At 43.1% G+C, this 14,696-nt stretch overlaps 1 protein-coding gene across 10 annotated transcripts in view; it reads right to left on the bottom strand.

Annotated features, from left to right (window-relative positions):
* The window catches only part of LOC139814112 (uncharacterized), an 86,145-nt gene that overhangs the window by 58,655 nt on the left and 12,794 nt on the right, over positions 1 to 14,696 (bottom strand). For 6 of the 10 annotated variants that reach the window (XM_071780119.1, XM_071780127.1, XM_071780130.1 and 3 more), the window contains exon 1: positions 785 to 1,552. The exons of 1 other annotated variant lie outside the window; for it this stretch is intronic. The gene's annotated coding sequence lies outside the window, so the exon portion shown is untranslated. Of the gene's footprint in view, positions 1 to 545; positions 730 to 784; positions 1,553 to 14,696 lie in introns of those variants that run through there. 3 more of the 10 variants (XM_071780120.1, XM_071780124.1, XM_071780126.1) reach the window with 3 other exon arrangements.

Here is a 14,696-nt window from a genome sequence, read left to right as displayed (position 1 = left end):
AATACGAGTACAATACGATAATAGTGCGAAAAATAATATCGTCCATATTCGTTTAATGCTGAAATAATGCTCGAAAAACTAAAACTCTTTCAGTGACAATATCGTTAACGTTAAAATTTCTCGCGAATTTAAATAATCAAAAGACAATTCTAATTTCTAATGAAATACAATCTAATAAATCTAATAAAATATACTTAATTCTAATCTAATTCTTTTGAATAAATTTAACAGCCAGATGTGTTTTATAACATATATAATTGACTTTTACGATTCGTTTAAGAAAAAAAACGCACTTTCGTCGATATTATCACTACAGAACTCGAATAAGTGTTATAAACTGCAATGAGATACGATCGTCAGCAAACGACAAGTGCTCGCAAGCGTCTCGATGGCGTTTAGATAGAACGCGCTGAATGTATAAAAGCAGCTTGACAGCACCGAGTGAGTGTTTCGCGTTTGGTATATCGTATTCGAAGCAACAAGGAGGCAGAATGAGGCCCCTTGTGCGTGATCGTGAACTTGATTCGATGCGTAAGAACAGTTACCGACGAAGGTCGTTCGGTTCGCGCGACCAGCGCGTTGCCGAGCATTATTTTTGAAGCGTTATCGTATCGCACGTGGGACCCTCTCCGTTCTAACGGCTTTCCCGTTAGAAGCGGAGCCGTCGCCGTCGTTGCGGTGCTGGGCAACGCCGAACGGGGAGAACGGAGCGTCCCATTCTCCGGCCTTGTGTCACCAGAGAAGACGCCGAAGATCAGCGGTGGTATGAAACTCATCGACTCACGTCAAGTGGGACCAGCTCTCGATCGATACGACGACTGTATGCGTGTAGGTCTTCTCTCTCTCCTTCTCTCTCTCTCTCTCTCTCTTTCTGTCCCTTCTCTCGTTCGCCGTCGGCCTCCCTAGCTATCTCCCTTTGTTCCCTCGGCGCTAACGGGGCCTCGGCGGAGAAAACATCAGAGTACCAGAAGAGGAGATGCGCGAAGGAAAGCAAAACCCGACTGTTGGCCTCTCGCGCTTTTGCGATCCGCGAACCCGCACAGAACAGAAGATTACAAACGAGGGAACACAGTGCACGGCATAATACATACACTCGGCTCCCTCCCCGAGAGCGTGTCGCGTCGCCACAGCTGGTACAGTCGCGTTGAACAGCCCGATGTCGTCGCTCTCCGTCGAACGCACCAAGCGCGCGCGCGCGCGAGCGCGAGCGCGAGAAAGCGCGATAGAGAAAGAGAGAAGCGTATATATATATATACCTATATATATACGGCCGGTCGACTTCCGCTAAAGCCGCGGTTGGCTGGCCTCGCTCGTCGCTAGAGAAAACGACGGCAACCGCGACGGCCGCGAGAAAAAGCCGTACGCGTACAAGCCGAACGATATTTTTCTGTCTCTCTTTTCTCCTCTCCCTTCCCGCGGGAAACAGCCTCTCGCACGAACGGCGGCCGAGTCGAAAGGAGAGAACCGCGGGCGCTTTTGTCCCGAGAGCGGAGAGAAAACGCGTCGACAGACCGAACCACCTCGACGGACACCGCGGGACTGAAGGACTGAGGACTGACTGGACTGGACTGAGGCGCCGGCGTGCTTATCCCCCCCCGAGGGTGCCGCTCCTATCCCCTCCCCACGCCCCCGCCAGCCGAGAGCGCTCGTGTATCTTCGCAGCCGACTCCGACCGACTCCGACTCGCACTCGCCTCTCCGCACCGCGCCGCGTTACACCGTTTCCACCATTCCACCGCGATACTCGCTCGCTCCCGCTCGCTCGCTCTCTCGCTTTCTTTCTCCTTTCCATCTCGGCCCCCTTCATTCTCCGTGCTCCCTTCTCGGGGAAACTGTGGCTCTCCGCCGAGGGACTCACCTGTCGTTCGGTGCGCTCCGGTTAAAGAGCCTTCGTCCTTTTCTTCTTCGTTTCTCGTCCACTTTTTTTTATCCTTGTATTACGTCTCTTCGATCTCTTCTCCTCTCGTAATCGTCCACTCCGCTTTTCTCCCCATCGCGATTCTTCTCCGTGATTCTCCTCGCTTTACCACCTCCTGCGTCTACATCGTTTTATCCTCCGTAACGCTTACGTGTAATGACGCGCTTCTCAAGTTCTGGTATACACATACGTATATGTATGCGTGTTATATACGCGGTTTTTTTATAATCGTAATCTTTGTTTTCTCTCCGAGTTCTTCTTCGGGGTAAAATTGTTTATCTCGAGTTCAGGCACGACGAATTCCAAGTACAATACCGATCAGAATGTTGCGAAATAAATAATTGTACTTTAGAAACGTGTTGAAATTGTATAAAAGTTACAATTAATATATTAACGGTGTTCATTCAGATATTTTAAAAATATTCTACACATTTTCCTTTTCTCGTATCGTGATTTCTATCAATCTGAAATCGCGGTTATAATTTATGACACTTTTTATTTATATCTTCCCGTGCACGATCTGCGACGACGTCGATGGCGACGCACGTGCGTATATTTTAGGATACGAAGGCTCGCGTGCGTATACGTGTGTCAAAATAACGCTGCTGTACGTAATAATGTCGCCGTGCGTTCATTCTCGCTCTTACGCAAGTCTCGTCGTTGTTATAAATTAACCGATAGGCGGTTAAAGGCGCGAGGATTCGAGGGGGCGAATCTCGGCCTGGCTCTGCTAAATCATTCACGGGCAGCCCGAATCCGTTTCCGGGGCCGTCTCTCCGCCGTCGATTTTGCCTTTCCTCGCCTTGATACGATTTCGTACGATACATCTGGAACTCGTGAAGCGTAAGGGGCAATCGCGTGGACAAGCGATCAAAGTTTCCGAGCCGCAGAAATTTAAGAGCTTCTCTCCGGACCGTCTTAAATTACCGTCGACGCGAAACACCGAAAAATAACAATTCAATCGTTCATCCTCGAGCCGTTCTTTCAGTCGATCGTTATTTTACGAACAATCGCCGTCTCGCGATTAATTACGTCTCTAATATATTCAATCCATATCGAAAAATCTTCGTTTGCAAAACATCGCGAATCGCGACGTTTATTAATTTCCCATTCGGGGAGAACACGACAACCGGGGCCCCTTGATTTGACTGTGGTTTCTGGTAGTATTTCTTGCGCTGAACAAAAAATTATATAGGTCTTATAGGGCTAACTGCTTTAGTTTTCGAGATATGCAGTATTGAAGCTCAAAATATATATAATATAAATCTTTACTTGGTAATTGTACCCTGCCCAACCCACACCGCCAGGTGCATGGTGGGGGGTGCGGGGGGGCAGAACCCCCCCGCACACACTCGTAGGTTTACTCACACAATGGGGGGTGCGGGGAGGGCGAAGCCCTCCTGCCCAACCCACACCGCCAGGTGCAGGGGGGTGCGGGGGGGCAGAGCCCCTCCTGCCCACACTCGTAGGTTTACTCACACAATGGGGGGTGCGGGGGGGCGAAGCCCCCCTGCCCAACCCACACCGGTGAGGTCGCCCTTAATCTAGACATTTACCAAGTTATATTTATTTTGAGCTTTAATACTGCATATCTCGAAAACTAAAGCAGTTAACCCTATAAGATCTATATAATTTTTTGTTCAGCGTAAAAAATACTACCAGAAACCACAGTCAAATCAAGGGGCCCCGGTTATCGTGTTTGTGCCTCCAATTATATTCGCCGTGCGCGCGGCAAGGCGATAATCAATTATGCGTAAAAGATATAACTCGCAACCGTTCTACAGAACCGAAATAAGATACGTCACACGCACGAGCGCGAGAAAAACAAGTAGAGCCGTTACGGTATGTCGCAGGCGCGCACGTCGGTCAAAGTCACGTGGGTGACGCGGGGGAGCGGCTGGATCTTCAACAATAACGCGCTCTCTCGCCGAGCGAGCATCTACGATAATACGCGCGATACTTTTGCCGGGACAATGCAATATTTAACGGGCTGAAACATCCGGAACTGTTCCTAAAGTAGTATTACAATTCAAGTTTACAGAGACTTGTCACATTTGTTCTTTTCATCGTTTCGTTAACAATATAAGCGTCTTATCGGCAGCTCGCTCTCGACTCTCTCGGCGAAAATGAGAAGAATTTAAATATTTTAAATGATACTTTTGAATTTTATAGCACGCAATTATATTTTATATCTCTAACAAATTTAAATACAAGTTTCCCTCGATATCCGAAATTAGAGCGTTCGTACGAAATCTTTTGTAAGTATGGGATAAATTCTTTTCGTAAAAGCGAAAATTCTCATCGGATTTCTTTCGGTTAGCGAAAACAGGTACCTACTAATGCTCTTTCGTAAAAGCGAAGTGGCGTAAAACAAACTTCGACGAGCGAGGGATACCTGCAATGTATAGTAATATATATTCAATACATCTTTTTCATCTTATAATATACCAAAATGTGCTCTTCGTGTTTGAACGATGGATGTTTTTTCCGTTGGTTTCTTTTCGTTCATGTATTTGTCATCGTGATTATTCGAAGACAGAAATATTAGGTATTTTGTGAAATCGAATTTGCGATATCGAGGAGCTTGGCTGGCGCAGTTTTGAAAGCCTAATTATTTTGTTCACGCAATTATTGATATTCGCGTAAAAATAATTCTCGCTATCGTCGCGATTCTTGTGCATATAGTGTTATGAAAATACGTTCGATCTCCGTGTAAAGTTTGATCGAATACGCGCTTGAGACGTACTTTAATTAGTGACAAGAAACTTCTTACTTCATCATAAAAATATTCTTTAAATAAATTCGCAATTTATATATGTATATCGTGGATACACAATAAATTTATCGTCATGGACCGATATCGTGGATTCCCGTCGCGAATGAACGTGCATACACGTGCGTAAAAGTGCGTGAATTAAATACGATGGACAAGACTCTTTAATTGAATTGGCGAATTACGATAAGTGTATGTAACTATTAAATTCGTAAATCGTTAAGTTTATCAGACTTATTCAAATTCCAATCCGGCGAATTTCGCGTCGCGAGTGTATCGCGAGTGAAACAAAAGTGAAATAATCGACGTGGAACGACGCAGAGATGCTTCTCAACTATTTTCGAGAGAACTGTTGTAAATATAATCGCAGCGGAAGCCGGACTAATGGACGTCGAGGGACGTCGCGATGTCGTGAGTATACTGAAGTTCAATTAATTTCACAATTAATCTATTTTATTTAGCTGCGCTTTTTGGTACTTTGTTCGTGATATACGTGTTGTTTCTTTACTCCATATAAACAATATTATTAAATTTACGTTTAATTACTTGAGCGCGAAATAAAATATTTAATTTTATTACGATCTCTACTGCGTCATAACAATTAGAATATCAAAAATATTTTATACATGAAATTTATGTACAAATATATAAAAGCGCGAATTTATTAGTAAATTTATACACATATACATTTGTAGACTTTGTGAATATTAAAATTGTATTTCGTATAACATTCGTGTGTATAAATTGATATGTAAAATATATAAAAACGCAGTGCAGCTAAAAAGAATAGGTTTTACATTGCAATATAGTATAGATAACTCGCAATATATAGTTCCTCTTTTTCCAAGGGCAAAAGTAATAAAATCAAATAATAAAATTTAATAAAATCAAACGTGTGTCAAATAATTTTATATCTTGCCTGCCACGTCGCGAATTTTTATTTATCATTATAATTCTATTTGCCACCATATTTTCGCATTCTCAACTGTAATCCGAAGTATGTGACGCATTTTTAAATTCATATTGAAAAGATACGGAGCTGCAATAAGTAAATAGTCATGTTTTTTTGAAATGGAACGTCCCGCGGTTGCACCGATACATGGAATTGTCTGGTTTCGCATTCTTGAGGGAGAGAGATAAGACGTATCTTATTACGCGTGACTCCTCGTCTCCCCCTCTGCCCCCTTCCGACACTTCTAATATGCACGCCGAATAAATTAGCATTATTTCGCCCCTCGGCATCTCGGTAGCTCCATGCACCCCGTTATACATTTTGCATGCAAGGTAATAACGTTCTACGCACGTGACATAATAGCGTTGCTACCACGATGTCTATCCCAACTTTGTCAACGCTGCTCGCTGCCTGGCGCCCACCGTCCTTTCGTCAAAGTACGCGTGTCTAATGTGCCTTTACACAATATTCTCCCATTCCGGGGTCGCGTTACACGGATTACCGCGCTTAACGGCGTAACTTGACGGGATCGCGTTCCTATAGTAGACATTAGACGAAGGAATCTTTGCGTAGGAAGCGCAGCTAAAGTATATATATAGGTATACGAAGACACATCAGACTTCGCATATCGATATCGGCGCTTTTGCTTGACCGATTTTCCTTAACGTTATAAAATGCGAACCGTGTATTCATACCGGCGTTGAAGTCAACGAATTTCTCAAGCGAAAAATACGAAACAGTATCGTGCCGGAAGATACGACGTCGAGTATCGAAAATGCCTCCGTATTTTCTGTATTCGTTGTACTATATTCCGAAAATGTGGAAAACGTATCTGATATATATTTTTTTAAATAAATTAATATGCGATGCAGACTTTTATAATACTAATGTATAAATAAAAAAGTACAGTTTTTATGAGTCTTCCTCAATCTCTCTTTCAATTTCGTATTTCTCTTTGTTTTTCTAAAAGATCGCAAAATAATAGTCAAAAGTTCAATAGCTTTTTATTCAGTTGTATTTTAAATTTTGCGGGACAGAAAAATTAGAAAGAATTCTTTAATATCTCGATAGAATTTCGGAAGAGAGTTGCATCTTTGTTTGTTGCACCTGACGTGAGAAAAAATATGTCATCGATGCACATTATAATAGTACAAAAAGAATATCACGCTTCTTTATGTTAAAAAATTGACCGTGCTAATCAAGCTGTGAAGTAGAAAGATTCTTTACGTTTACATGTTTCTGTCCTCTCGCGATGCCACCGTCGCTACCGGAGCAAAGAGCTCTTCTGAACTATTTGACAGGCTGAATGTGGTACGAAATAACTTGTTGGCCTTCTTTCATTTCAAGCAATTTCCGTGGGCTTCGGCTCCACGCGGAGTGGCCCTGGCCAGTTCAATATCTTTCTGTTACTTTTGCCCTATTTACCCAACCTCTGCCGTACCATTTATTTTCGTTCGCTCGGCTGCCCGCGGAATTGAGGCAGCAGAATCGCGGCCTTCCAATTAGTTGACTTTAAGTCGACTAGTTTTTCTAACGCGCTATTTCCGGAAGATAAACCGGTTCAAGCGTTTTTTTCCTTTATAATAGTCCCTTTCCGCTCGCAATAAAATAGGAATGCGGGAAAACAGGAATCATATCGTCGATATTTAAGATAGATTTAAAAATCCGTATTATATATTGTACATAAGTATAATGTTTTTCAATAAACAGAAATAATAAAAGAGAATACAGAAAATATAGTCGTGTCCGTCGAAATTCGTGCGGGAATGCATGAGAAAATCTAGAGACATAAATAAGCAATAAATTAGCTTCTTATTAGAATAATAAAAATGTAAAAGGCATATGTAAAGATTCGTTAATGTCGTATTACAATACTTGTTCGTACGGTCTTCTTCGTATTTCTCATGCATGAATTCCGTTCGAATGCCACAACTCTCAAGTGGTTAGGTGCAGTACTGGCGAGACGCGCGACTGGTTGACACGATCACGTCTCGAAGACCACGTCACTCTCGCAATATCTCTTCGGGGACAGGTCGTCGCTTTAGGGGAAGACAGTTTAAAGAGACAGTTGGCGGTGACGGTGATGTCGTGCGAAAAGAGCGAGGAACGGCGGGGCGAAGGAGGGGGAGGGGGTAGTTTCTCGACATTCGAAGAAAGCGGCCAATCCAAGGGGACTCGATCCTGCGAATCTCTGCTGCGGACAGACTTTCGCGAACGTGGCTGAGGTAGGTGCCAACGCGGCCCATCGGCGGATTCAAACGACGCTAAGCTATACGCGAGAAGCGAAGGAAGTTCGGTGCTTGCAGCTTTAAAAGTCGCCAGCTTGCACACCCCGAGAAAAGATCGTCCGGCGGAGGATCATCTGGGGACCCACGCGAGATTCGGAAAGCTGTATACCGCCGCAGGTATGGTGCGGCAGGTTGTTTCCGGTAGCCTCTTTAAAAATGTAAGAGACAACGCGGTCTTCCTAGTGGCGGTGGTATGAACGATGTGAAAAATGCAGCAGGACATTTGTCCGTGTGAAGTATTTACATTACCCCCGAGCTCCCTCAAGAAAGTGCGGATAGTTCCACGTTACGTAAATTCATTAATAATGCAGAATGCGTGGTATTACGAGGTAAAGATCGTTTCTCTTGAAATACGCGCTCTTCAGATCGAAAGATCCTATTTTCGGATAGTTTCATAAATTGAGATAAACGCTTGCAATTGGAAATAACAGAGTTTCAGCTAGCTTCTAGTAGAGACAAGGCGGTTAATAATAAGTTAATAATTAAAACAAAATCAATTATTTATTACTCGACTACCTGGGCTTAAATTATATATAAGTGCACGTTTCGGCTCACGGTTAGAGCCCTTATCAAGTGCCGTCTGAAATATGAACATCGCGATGTAATACAATAAAAAATATATAAATTGGAAATTAGTCATAAAAGTTTAGTCATTAAGTTTTCTTTATATTAATAATTAAATGCACACAATGTGTGATTATGCAAAAAAAATTTAGATAACCAAAAATTAAAACTTTCATAGATAAAATTTATTTAAATAAAAATATTTTAGCGGAGCAATCGCGAAATCGACGATCTACGTGAACTTTTAGTAAATTGAACGCGGTTCAAAGGATTCATCGGCCTAATCGCTTAACTTGCTCGGGCAAACGGGTATCTCGTAAGTATACGGGAAAACCCGTCACGGTGCTTTGCGAAGCCAACTAACTCGGACTTACATCGCAGGGGATGAGACGAGGCCCCGAGCTGAAGCGCAAACCTGGAATTGTCATTTTATCTCGCTCGGTTGAAGTCGCTCGAGGACTTCGGTTTTACGAAAAGTACCGAAACTTTGGACGAGAATTACGTACGCGAGAGTACAGCTTGACACCGAACGCAGTTAGAGCTTCAAAATCAGTTTTGATTCTTGCGACAGTAACTTGAAGAGCTTAGAATATTAGACTAAAATGGAGATTAGGGGAGGAAATGGGTTGAAGACTTTTTCGCGGTCGGCGATATATTGATCGCGTTCCTATAAGACGCTATTCGGGGCTACTCTCATTTATATAACATGAGGTGTAAAAAAAACATCCGACTCGCGCTGACTGTAAGATTAAAATTGACGAGGGTGGTTGTATAAATAAAAGTACCCGCCGACGAGTGCATGGGCGCGCGCGCGCGTGGACCGTACAATCACGAATTCTAGCACGTGTTACCGTAGCCGTAGGAAGGTGCCGGGCTCCTCCCCGGTGCAATAACGATCCCGTGTCCCGACCACGCGCCGGGCGCTCCGGAATACTTTAACACTTCGTCAAAGATACCGAACAGGCTATAACGATAACCGTTATCGTTACCCACCTTACTTCGATGCGCCCAATCAAACGGCGCCGGTCCGGCATTAGGCATTAGGTATCAACCTCGGATCTCCGTATAACGCCGTGTGTACAGGGTGCGAGACCGTACGAGACGATGGACATCTCACGAGCTTCAACGCACACACGTATAGTGCCCGTAAAGGTGTCGATTGGCGGTGCCGACGGTGATATCGCTATATACATACATGTAACATAGGCAAGTACATAGCGTACATATGTACACGTATATACGTTTTAAGCTTTCGAGCTGCCCGCATCAAACATCTCGAGTCCGTCGATGGCTTCAAGGGGTGTTACAATTTCGCCGACGACGCGCGACGGCACGTTCAGGCGTTCGAGGAGATCGGTCAGAGAGGAGGACGACGAAGTTATATAAAACCCGGAAAACGAATTTATTCGCGAACGCGTGTCTTTATGCTCCCGAAACGTGCGGTTTAAACCGCGGCTGTAAATTCGTCGGGATATTCTCGGAGTCAAATCGATCTTCAGAATTTGACGCCGGGTGTTACCTACCTCATCCTTTTGAAAAAAAAAAAATATATATATATCTGTATCTGTGTCGTTATTTTGCGTATTTTTATCGCTCCGCTGCTTAAAGCGCAGATTTATGTTAAAAATTCAACGCGTTTGATATGCATTGCTGCAACTACACGAGCAGGTTACATACCGTGCCCGTTCCCGCGTATCTAGAAATAGCCTCTCAACGCTTATTTATGCGCGGCCCTGTCCCCCCCGCGGCCCGAAACGCGTCGCATGGTATTTGCGCCGGGATCAACAATGCACTTTTGCAAATTGTTGAAGCATGATGCGCGGCGTACAAATGATAAATGCGACAAACAACAACGCGTCCGACCTGTCCCACCTTTCACCGTATGAATGGCACGAAAATGAGTGGCCGGTGCCCGACATACAAGCGGTTCTCTTTTTTTTATTCTCCCGCTCGCATGCATCGCGCGACATCAGCTCCCGCGCGTTCTCTGTACCTGAATAAATAGAAATTTTCCCCGTGAAAGGAACGGTCGCCTCGCGTGGCATTGAAATGCGGAAACCGTTTAATATAACGGCTAGAAAATGCCTGCAAATTGCACGGTGTCGTCTCTCTTTAGGAGATTAAGATAATTACGAATTAAAGGAAGAAGTCGTATAATAAAAGCGCGTATAATGTCGTCTTTCCTGTGTTTTATAACGCTTAATAAATTGTCGTGTCTTAACGTCAAATTAAGAAATATAGCGACGATACAATATTTTACGTTTTGTAAAAATTTCGATTCGTATTGACGACAAATCTATTAACGTTATGTCATTTATGTCGCTCTTATTTTCTATCTGTTCGTTATTGTGCGAGTGAAGTGAAGCGTGAAGATATTAATTGAAGCGCCTCGCAGAAGCAGACATTTCTTTTTGATTGGAGATGTTGCAAACAGTATTACGCTCGTTAAAAACAATCGATAGTTCAATACCTGACAGTCCTGACACTTGTGTCGACGCGTCTTATAATCGATTCGCAAACTTGTAGCTGCTTGCATTTGAATGCAAACAGCGTTTGAATCAATGTCTGGCAACGGTTGGAATATACTTTCAAAGAGTTATTGCTCTATTTATATTCTCTTCGGGCAACGGGCGACGCAGCGGCGATAAGTAAAATAAGATGGTATAATTGATAAAAGCTCTTTCAAAAGCTCGCCCTCGCGAAAGATCCCGTCGACCCCCGAGCAAGCGTCATGATGGCGAAACGTCTTTCGCTCTCGGCAGTCGCTAAGCCCGTCCATTCATTCAAGGGACGCGAAAGGGTTGGAGGGTTTGAGAAAGGATCGTCGGAAGAGGCGGGCGGCGAGCTCGGGATACAGATATCTGCATGCACGGCAGTACGCGCAATACGCGAGTTCTCAAATGGCTTGAAAGTGGTAGAAGTCGACGCGTCGCCGATTTAATGATGCGGCGGTAGACGAGACGAGAGAGAAAGAGAGAGAGAGAGAGAGAGAGAGAGAGAGAGAAGAGGGATGGTTGTAGAAGAAAATCTGGAACGGGAAACGGCCCTGTGTTACGGAACTGTGCCATTTCTGGGAGCACTCAGACATTCCGTACACACGCGAAATTGCGGACGAAATATTGATAACTCGATTAGCACGGATATACGCAGAACGGAATCTGAATCCGTTTTCAAAAGTAAAGACAAAGAACTTCACATTTCGAGGGGAAATTCTTCGCTTCGCGCCGTCAATATCCATTTCCCAGAGAGGCGCATTGTCCGGCCGGATACTTTTTCAGCGTATCGGGAATTCAGTATATACACTCGAAACTGAAATGTTGTACTAAACGCGCGGCACGGAGTGCTCTCCGCGGGCACGTTGGAAACGCGAGTGGAATCGAAAGAGCTTCGTTACTCTGACAGAGGGCTGAATCGCTCGAGAATCGGGTTACATTCGATCTCCGTCCCTGGAAGACGGGCACCACCGTCATACATTTTCTTTACCGTTGAGATGAGATCGTCGTTTCCTCTGTGCAAACAGTGATTACATGGCAGCAAATAAATTCGGATTTTAACGATTTCGTGCCCGTTGCTTTAAATTTAAATCGAACGCTTGGAGGTTTGAACAATTGTGATAAGAGGATTTAATCCTTTTTTATCGTTTTTTATGTGGTCGTAAAAGTAAAATCTTTCGAACGTTTGAGCTTTTAATATATCCCGAAATTAAGTTTTAAATAATAGATTTTAAACTAATAACGTACTTAAAAAATTTAATAATTTTTACTTTTAAGATTAAATTTATAAAAAAAATTAAACTACCGAATTTCATTAAAAAATCGATATATTTTTTGTGCACGACATTTAGTCTAAAATATCGTCACGCATCGGCCATTCCGATTTTTTTCCATCGTTTTTATTAGGTTTCCCCTACCTCTCGCGAAATAAGCGAATATTCCCAACTTGATCCGCTTACCCCGGTTTTACCCCAGTTCCTCCTAAGTATAATATACATACGACAACCTTCCATAACGTATATAAACATGGCATGTGGATATATCGTATCTACACGGAGTTATTCGCGAATATCCTTCTGTTAATATAACTTTTAGTAAGGAATGCACGAAAGGGTACATCGCGTTCAGAAGCACACGAATATACAAAAAATGTTGCTGAACGTGTTTCGATTTTTATATAAACTTTATTGGGAAAAGAAAACCGAATCTTTCTTAAAACGAATGTTAAAACACACCCATCACCATGCGTTTTTTTAATAATTCGATGACTTTCTCGGAAGTCTAAAAATAAAATTCATACTTCTCGTCTATAAAATTCATACTTTCCGAGATATATTATTTGCCCCGCTTTACAACGTTCCACGATGTAGATGCCGAGCTTGCGAGTGGGTTAAGGCGCGTTTTGTACTTACAAGATATGTATGCCAGGGGGTGGGCGTTTTGTAGCTGGAAAAGATTCAACGGAAGCTGCTTACACGTGTACACGCGCGCGTGTATTGTGCATATACAGCGCGCATAACGAAAAGGGATGCTTGTAGACACGCCGGCTATATACTATACACATACACACAGGAAGACAACCCCCGGGCTCTCTGAGGACATGTTAGCTTCGCACGTGTTACTCCCAGCCTGCCGTCTTTACGACAAGAGCTCTCGGCCCGTCTTCGGTTTCGAACTGCACGAGAAGCCTAGAGCGAGTCAGTCTCTTCACACATTCTACATTCTTCGATAATAGCGCAATCTTTTTTTCTATCTATAGAAATTAGGATAAAAATTATAGAACGAAACGCGAAGCTTTGAAAATCCATTGGCATACATTGACATCGAAATTGTAATCTTCAGTCGTCACCGATCATACATGCATTAAAGCGTCGTAAATACTTTGATGTTCGCGTAAAAAAACGTAGATATATTATAGATGTTACGATTATTCATATATAGGAAAAAAATAGGCAACGCTATTCAAACAATAACTGACATTATAAATGATTGGTATATTCTGTATCAACAAATTAGTAAGCGAGTTACTTCGATTTTCATTTCATAGATTAACAATAAAAGTTTAAACGTAATTTATCGATGCAGCTTTATTAATTTCAGCGCTGGTCATCTATATTCCCGATAAATTTTCTCTAATAGTTATACGTAGATTAAACATCGATACGTCAGAATTGTGATATACTAACGAAACGTGCAATCCGAGCGACTTCTTTAGTCGAATAAACAGAATCGCGAAGGGGTAATAAATATCCGGACGCAACATTCGTTCCTGAATGCAGCGAGGACATTCGAGGTGTCGAGCGTGCGTAATATGTGCGCACCCTTGATTTTCTTTTCCCTCTGCTTTTACGCCGCACGAATGACAAAACCACCATTGTTTTCCTTCCAGCTTGCGTCCTAATTCAGAGGATTTCGCCGTTGTCACGGCGACAGTCTCGAGAGCGAAAATCTTGTTACGTGCAATACGTTACTTATCGCTGTATTATCCACCCTGCTGTCGTCAAGCTGCGTCGACATGTGCAGCGATAAGAATTATTAGCTCACGCGCATTGTATTTTTATAACGACAAGAGTATGCTTCTATTATTCTCTCTCTATCGAGAAGAGAATAACAGTGTCCTCAAAGAAAATTACAGACGTAACGTACAGAATATTCCAAAATTAGCGGAAAGTGCGCTATCGTTATTCCTTGCAAAGATAAATCCACGAAACAAATAAACGCGAACGGACATGAATAAATATTTGCCCATTCATTCGCGCATTTGTTCATTCGGCTTAAGATTCGGGCTCAGCAATTCGATTTTCTCCCTCGATTATCTGATTTCCGCGAAAAATAATTATAGTGTCACCCTTGGTGCACGCACGGGTCACTTTATTAAAATCGTCCCTAAGATGGTAACAATAAATAACGCATTGACGTTCACCTGAATTAAACACGCGTGGACGTTAAGGTTAAACGTGAACTCCCACGTTGCGAAAGTACCCTCATTAAACGTGTCGGCGTTAACGACGCATTTGTCCCCTTCCGACAACTATCATCCAGGAGCCTCTATTCCAGATGACAATGTCGCTTTATGTTTTAATGTCACGCTCGATGAAACTTTCACATTCACTAAGATAAAGCCCCAGTCTCTATCCATTTTTTTATTCTGATCCCACATTGCCACGCGTACTTTTTACACCGCAGCAGCGCCATTCAAAGTCCATTGT

Source organism: Temnothorax longispinosus, chromosome 6, assembly GCF_030848805.1.
Source record: "Temnothorax longispinosus isolate EJ_2023e chromosome 6, Tlon_JGU_v1, whole genome shotgun sequence".
Lineage (NCBI taxonomy): Eukaryota > Metazoa > Arthropoda > Insecta > Hymenoptera > Formicidae > Temnothorax > Temnothorax longispinosus.
The sequence above is the reverse complement of the archived record's forward strand: the minus strand, read 5'-3'. Positions and strand labels throughout refer to the sequence as shown.